Here is a 7863-nt window from a genome sequence, read left to right on the forward strand (position 1 = left end):
TCTCCCATAAGCAGCTGCTGCTGGCAGTGGCATCAAAGGGTGTGATGATGATGATAACCATCCGACCTCCATCAAGATGAAGGCCTGCTCGTAATGCAAGTTGCTACTGTCGGTTCACACGGAAAAGTAATGTTTTTTTATTGTTATTTGTTCCACATCCGCCTTCATGATATTCACACGCAAATGCACCCAGTGCCCATGAAATAGAACACGTGTTGAACCAAAAGTTTAACTGCTTGGTACTGCTGTATCATGTATGTACCGTTGTTTCGTTATTGCTAATATGTTATGTGAATGTTGATTGCTTTGTATCTTCGCATAGTATTCTGTAGCCTATAAAACCAATTGGATACTAGAAAAAGTGCCCTTCCGGGCACAGGTCTCCACCAGGTTATCCACAGATCCGTGCAGTTAGAGGTAAAAACACTTTTCGGCCAGTTATAGCGCCACCTTGAGGCTGAGTTGAAATTGTTCATGTGGCATTTCGTCCTCGGCCTAGTGGGAATGTGGGTGCACAATTTCACGGAAATCACGCGATGTGTTCATGATTTGCAGCATTTTGTTTGAAACTGAGCACTCCTGTGAACTTTGGAAGCCAATCTTAACCAATCAGGATGGAGTGTGATAAATCTGAAAGACCCGTTTCGTTGAATGGCTCTAGAGAGACTGTGTACCAATTTGCGTGATGTTTGGACAAATTCTGTAGGTGTACTGTGCAAAAACTTGTTTTGCACAAAGCGGGCTCTTGGTGGCGCTATAACAGGCCGTTGTGGAAAGTTTGGGGCAGAGGTTCATCGTTGGCATCCAGGGAGTGTGTGTGCAAAATTTGGCATCGACCGGGTTAACGGTGAAGTTTTTGCACAAAGCGGCCTCTTGGTGGCGCTATAACAGGCCGTTCTGGAAAGTTTGGGGCAGAGGTTCATCGTTGGCATCCAGGGAGTGTGTGTGCAAAATTTGGCATCGACCGGGTTAACGGTGGCCGAGATTAGCCTGTCACGGACACACGGACGGACGGACGGACGGACGGACACACAAACGGACGGACGGAGTGCAAAACATACTCTCCCCACATGCCTTCGGCCTGGTGGAGACAATTATGTGATCATACCAGATGTAAAGGTTGACCAACAACCCAATGATTCATGTCCTTTTTTCCTCAATTCAGTGTAGTAGTAGTATTATCATGGCTTGGGTGTAACTAAAAGTCCTGGGGTAAAGGAGTACTGGAAGATGATGTATTGGTAGGTGTTGCGCTCCACCTCGGCAATCCATCTCCCAGGGGTCTCGCTCTATAGCGCATTGAAAAGGCGATATATATATACCCTCATTATCTCAGCTGGTATAGCGACATTAAGCCAGTAAAACCTGAGGCTTGGAACGAGTCATTTTTCAGTCATTATTGTTCACCACGAATGCTTTCTGATGTAAGGTACCTAATATCTTTTAACATGTAATTGTAATGTGTTGGCATGGGCCGTGGCTCCAGCGGTCCAGGCACCTTGGCTGGTAATCCAGTCTGGCAGTGTGCCGCGGGTTCGACTCCCGATCCCGACGGCCTTTACTGCATGTCACCCCCCCCCCCCCCATCTCTCTCCCCATTTCCTGTCAGCCCACTGTCAATCTATCCCTCTACAAAAATAATAAAATGAAGGCGAAAGCAAAAAAAAAAGAAAAAAAAGTATAATGTATTTTTTAACAACCCATTATTTTGGGCTACAGCAGGGGGTCTCAACGTTTTTGGCTGGGGACCCCCCGGAAATGCTTTGGAAATATAGCATAGCATGGCGTAAAATGAAACCAAATGGACCTGTACGGGTCCATTTGGTTTCATTGTACGCTCTCAAGAGTTACATTATTGTTAAACATCTGCATTACTTAATTTCCAACACATTTAGAGATCGTAGAAGAATTGTTGTTTTGATCACCACATCAATACGGCATGTAACTGTGGACGCAAACTTATCCAACAACAAAACATTCAAAGTTTTGGGTCTGAGAGGCTGAATGTCATCGAATGGTGGTTCCGTGGCTCAAATACCAAATATATAATGGGCCTTTACATGGAAAAACACTGGTCCATAATATGGAGGTAGCAGCACACCCAGGCGCCCACCGCTGAGGGCAAGGCCACACTCGAGAAGCACCTCTAGGCCTTTTCATTTCCTACAAATTCTCATGGCGCTTCAGTCTCCACGTTTGTCTCCCCCACAGACACAGCTAGCGCCGCTAAAGCCTAGATTAAGCTGTGCTCCTTCGCACGGCGGAAAAACAGCCGACCTGCAAGCTCACAGCGTGTTGCACATGGCAGCCGCTGTGAGCTTGCAGGTCGGCTGCTGTGATCTCCTGGCGCATGAACATGGCCGTGCGTGGAAGTATGAAGCCGGGCTTAAGTCCAGAGCTCCACAGATACACAACACATGGCTGCCTGCATGTCATCTGCACGCAACTGCAGTGCGAGGAAGAAGAAGAGTAGGAGGGAGGGAGGGAGGGAAGGAGGGAGGGAGGGAGGGAGGGAGGGAGGGAAGAGTGCGACGGTGCTGCTTTTCCAGAGTTGGAGTGCCGCCAAGTCTGTGGCAGCAAAGTGAGCATTGACCTCCAGTTAACCTCGCACAGATGCAACACGCACAAACTCGGTCTCTCTCTCTCTCACACACACACACACACACACACAAACACACACACACACACGCCCATGCACAGAGGCTTACATCCACATTTCATACCAGAAATATATCCACCCGACAGTATTTTACACCCTCTCCAGAGCTCACCTCTCAGTGGCTGAGTGGGCCGATGGGGGTGACGGGGGCTGCTCTGCTCCTCCATAGCCAAACGAGGTGTGCATGCGCGCCCGAGTCAGCCAATCACACTGTCGTCTGCATTGATGTGAGCTGGTGGTGCTGCTAGAGCCACGGTTGAGAGCAACTACCCCGGGGGTCCCTGGGGGGTTCCAGGGGTCCCTGAGGGGGTTCCAGGGGCCCCCAGTACCCCAGGGGTCCTTGATGGGGTCCCCAGGGGTCCCCCAGCAAAATGTTGAATCAAAAGCAGTTTAACCTGCACTTTAACCCCATTTTTATACTTCAGATATACTTACACCGTTAAGCATTTTAGAATCACAATAATAATCATACCGTTTCGCTGCTCCTCAGTTTAATCCTTCAATAACTCATCAGTTCCAGCTGGGGCAGGCTGGAAGAGACGAGCCACTGGATCCTTGACCTTTGACCCCCCCACCCCACACACACACACACACATGGGAAGAGCAACTCCCCTGCCTGTCAAACATCTGCAATCTGAAGCTTCTCCAAGCTCTCCTCTGGGTAAGTCAGACAGTTATAGCCTGTCACACGCACGCGCGCGCGCGCACACACACACACACACACACACACACACACACGCAATCTCCTCCACCTTTATTTCATCTTCGAAATGCCTCCTCATCCTCATCTCCCCCTCCTCCCAACACCCCTCGATTCTAGAAAAGTCAGACCACATGTGAACGGCATCTGGGCTGACCTCTTTTTTACTCTCCCCCTTCCTCCTCTTTTTCTTTTTCTTCTTCTTTGGCAGAGAGTCTGGAAAATATTCGGCGGGCATTTCCTTCCGTTAATTCTTAAACATCTCGCCAGCGCTTCGCCCCCAACTGGCCTATCTGTCTATGTCAGTGGGTCTCCACTCTCCAAACGTTTTTTTATTTTATTTCAAAGACCTCCATTGTAGCTCTTGAGAGTGTACACATGTTTGTGTAAGGCAGTGGTTCCCAAAGTGGGGTCCGGGGGCAAAGTGGGGTCCTTGAGGGAGTTCCAGGGGGTCCCCAGCTAAATGATAGTTTGGAACCAAATGGACCCTAATGGGTCTGTAAAAAGTGTACAAATGGAACCAAATATTTGGTTCCATTTATACACATGCAGTTAAATTGACATTGATTTTTTCAATATAAATTGGGGGTCCCAGAGATAGAAATGCCATTAGTAGACTAATGCATATTGATCAAACTGGCTGTCCTTGAGAATCACTGCTAGAGACGTAAACATTTTCTCTCAGGGGGGGTCCCTGGCATATCTTTTCAAATGGGGGTCCGCGGGGATAATGAGTGTCAATTTGGGGGTCCTTGACATGAAAAGGTTTGGGAAACACTGCTGTCGGGTCCATTTGGACCCCACTTTGAGAACCACTGATTGGTCTAGTCTCTCTTTAATATATTGTTCTTTGCCTCCTAAAGCCTGATTTACGTTCTGTCATATCACTGTATAAATGAGTTGTACGTATGTCACCGTGGGTTGCTGTCCATGTCCAGCCTATGCATAAAGTGTGAGCTTGTAGATCTCAATATTTTCAGATGGGGGGGGGGGGGGGGGGGCGGAGGCATATTACATATAATCTTTGGGGTCCTTGACGTGAAATATTGAGCACCACTGTTACAGAAACATAAGGTTTTTCAGAAAACTGTCAGGATTTAGAAGACATTTTTTTTATTTTGACTTCAGGCCTAAATGGGTTAAGGCTAATACTCAACCAGAATCAGAAATTGACAAACCACAGAGTAGTGGGGCCGGAGAACTTTGAGATCTGAAGAAGAAAGGTTTGGTCAAGGAACATTTCTGAGGGTTTAGCTCTGAGCTTTAGGACAAAGGAACCTGCTGTGGCCTCCTGACTTGAGAGTTGGGTGAGTTCTCTACATTCATATCCATGTGAAAGTTCTGGCACAAAATGTGTATTTAGTCAAATATCTCCACTTTTCCACCACATTCGCACGGACACCTTTCACTCCGGGCGAGGAGCCCAGAATGATCGATGGACTGGAATTGACCAAAACTTCCTCTGATCACCACAAACGTCGTCACAAATATTGACCGGGGAAGCACAAACGTTTTGGGGACACAATTGACAGGTGCGTTTAGAATGGTGCTGGGTAATTAATCACACACACCTGCCAATTGTGTGCCCCAAACATTTGTGCTTCCCTGGTCAATAATTTGTGATGACGTTTGTGGTAATCAGAGGAGGTTTTGGTAAATTCAGTCCAGCTGTCATTCCGGGCCCCTTTGCCCGGAGTGAAAGATGTCTGGAATCTGGTGGAAAAGTGAAGATATTTGACTAAATACACGTTTTGTGCCAGAACTTTCACATGGATATGAATGTAGAGAACCATATCTTACGCCAAGTCTTTGGAATTATTGAATGAGTGAGTACAAACGGAGCACCGATCACATTTATGCCACGCTAGCCCTAGAATGTCTCCTGTTGTTACATACAGTTGGCACAGCTAGTATTCCACATACAGGAGCCATAGAAAGAACACCCTGGTTTATTTCTGGTTGGGCGCAACATGAGCGGCATTAAATATGATAAATGGTCCGTTTGTACGTTTGTACTCACCCATTAAATAATTCCAAAGTGGAAGTGGAGTGAAAATGTGTCCTCTAGTTTTATATCCATGTGAAAGTTCTGGCACAAAACATGTATTCAGTCAATTATCCAATCTTGCTGTCTCTCCAATTATCTCCACTTTTTCACAAGATGCACACGGACGTCTTTCTCTCTGGGCAAAGGGGCCCGGAATGACAGCTGGACTTCATTTATCAAAACTTCCTCTGATCACCACAAACGTCATCACCAATAAATTGACCAGGGAAGCACAAATGTTTGGGACACACAATTGGCAGGTGCCTTGCGATAGGTGCTGGGTAATTAATCACACCACTTGCCAATTGTGTGACCCAAACTTTTGTGTTTCCCTGGTCAATTGGTGATGACGTCTGCGGTAAACAGCAGAAGTATTAGTAAAATCAGTCCATCGATCATTCCGGGCCTCTCGCCCCAGAGAGAAAGTCGTCCGTGTGCATCTCGTGAGAAAGTGGAGATAATTGACTAAATACCGCCGCAAATCCTGAATTGTTTTTTTGCTATTTTTTAATTGGAATGCTGAAAAGTTTAAAAAAATAAATAAATCAAATGCCTTTAATTCTAGTTACCGGTATGTTAACTTTATGAACTAAATACAAATACATTGGACATAAAAAATACATTTTAATACTACTCATTTAGCTACTAATTTTACTAATTTAGAAGTAGGCCTAATAGTAGGCAGGTCATGTTTGCAAAGGGCGGAGGGCCGCATTAAGTGAAGGTGGGGGCCGCATGTGGCCCCTGGGCCGCCAGTTGCCCATGTATGTTCTAGGGCTAACTTTGGGGATATTTAAGTTTGGAAAACAGAAGATCTGTACTTTTTGGGATACTTTACTCATTTGAGACATTTAAAGAAACTGTCCGTTGCGGGAGTTTGAATATTTTCATTTGTAATTTGAAATCTATTGATTGATCAATTGAATTTAGTCATGATTGTGTTGGTTTGATCAAGTTTAAACCAGATACAAATATTGCAATTTAATCCCAAAGCAGCAGCTTTTTGTTTTTCTTTTGGTCACAGTTTGGTTACAGTATAAAGAATTACTGACGCAGTAATACAACACAATATAATAATATAATATTACTCAGTCATACAATTTTACGATTCTGGTTGTTATACTGTATGTCTCACAGAAACTGTGACCCCCTCTCTCTCTCTCTCTCTCTCTCTCTCTCTCTCACTCTGAAGGACCTTGCAATTGGGGAGCGATAAAACGCGCCTATGGTTCATTTTCAATGAGACCTGCGTTTTTGCTCGGAGAAGTCGCGGTGCAACAACGCAAGCGTATGTACGACGTGAGCGCGGTCCCGTGAATTTGTTGCTTGTTACGTGCACACGCCCGCGACTCACCAGACCTGGATTCTGTTTTGCTTTTTTTTTAACGCATGCCTTGTTGCGACCCTCTTCAACAGACCTGGAGGAGACCTGTGTTGATCCAGGCAACAACATCTGCGTTCCTCGCTTCACATTTGCAAGGCCCTTGACTCTGTCTTTTCCTGCCATTCTTTTCATGCTCCTCCTCACTCCTTGCTCCACTATTGACATGCGAGCATTATATGTTGTTGTTCCCTGTGAAGAAGCGGGCTGCTATGTGGTGGAGGGAAGCCGCGGTATATAGAGCCCGCAGCCCGGAGTCTTTGGGGGCCTTGTGGTGGTGGCTGGACCTGCCAGCTTTTTGTATTGGAGCGATGGACTAGGGAACTATGGGCCCTGCGGTGAGCAGTCAGGCAATATTTCATTATGGTATAGGGCATGTCCAGGGCTACTGGCATTAAGAATACTGGTCACCTTGTACCCATTAATGATAGTGCAGCAATACCCAACCTGTGGCCCAGGGCCCACATGGTAGGCCATGAGGGTGTTGCAAAGTGGCCCCTTCGCTATACTAACCCCACCCCAAAAGCGATTGTCCAATGCCAAGCCAAATCGTTATAGCAACCGTTGCCAAGGATGGCAAGCTTTCGTCACCTCATATAGCTGTCAGTGTTATTTTGTCTGACCCACTCAGGTGTGGTAATAATAACCGTAGTCTTACTGTGCATTACATGAAAACTCCCATTGGACGGTTGTTAAGGTTGATTGAGTTGGATACTGTTTCTCCCTAATTTCCTTGTATTTCTAGTTTATTGAAATACCCACTAGTAATACTAATAATAATAATAAAACTTTATTTGTATAGCACCTTTCATGACATGAAATGCAGCTCAAAGTGCTTTACAGAGCAATGGAGAAAAATAAATAAAAGAAAAGCAAGGCATAAACATTAAAAAACAAGAACAGTAATGCAATACAGTGAGGACATGAATAACACAAAATAAAAGATCAATTAAAAGCAAGGGTGTAGAAGTGGGTCTTGAGCTGTGTTTTAAAAATGTCTACAGAGGCTGCCTGTCGAAGGTACAGTGGGAGTTTGTTCCATGCTGTCGGCCCGTAGAAGCAAAAAGCTGCTTCCC

This window comes from Protomyctophum parallelum (assembly GCF_964188405.1).
Source record: "Protomyctophum parallelum genome assembly, chromosome: 10".
NCBI lineage: Eukaryota > Metazoa > Chordata > Actinopteri > Myctophiformes > Myctophidae > Protomyctophum > Protomyctophum parallelum.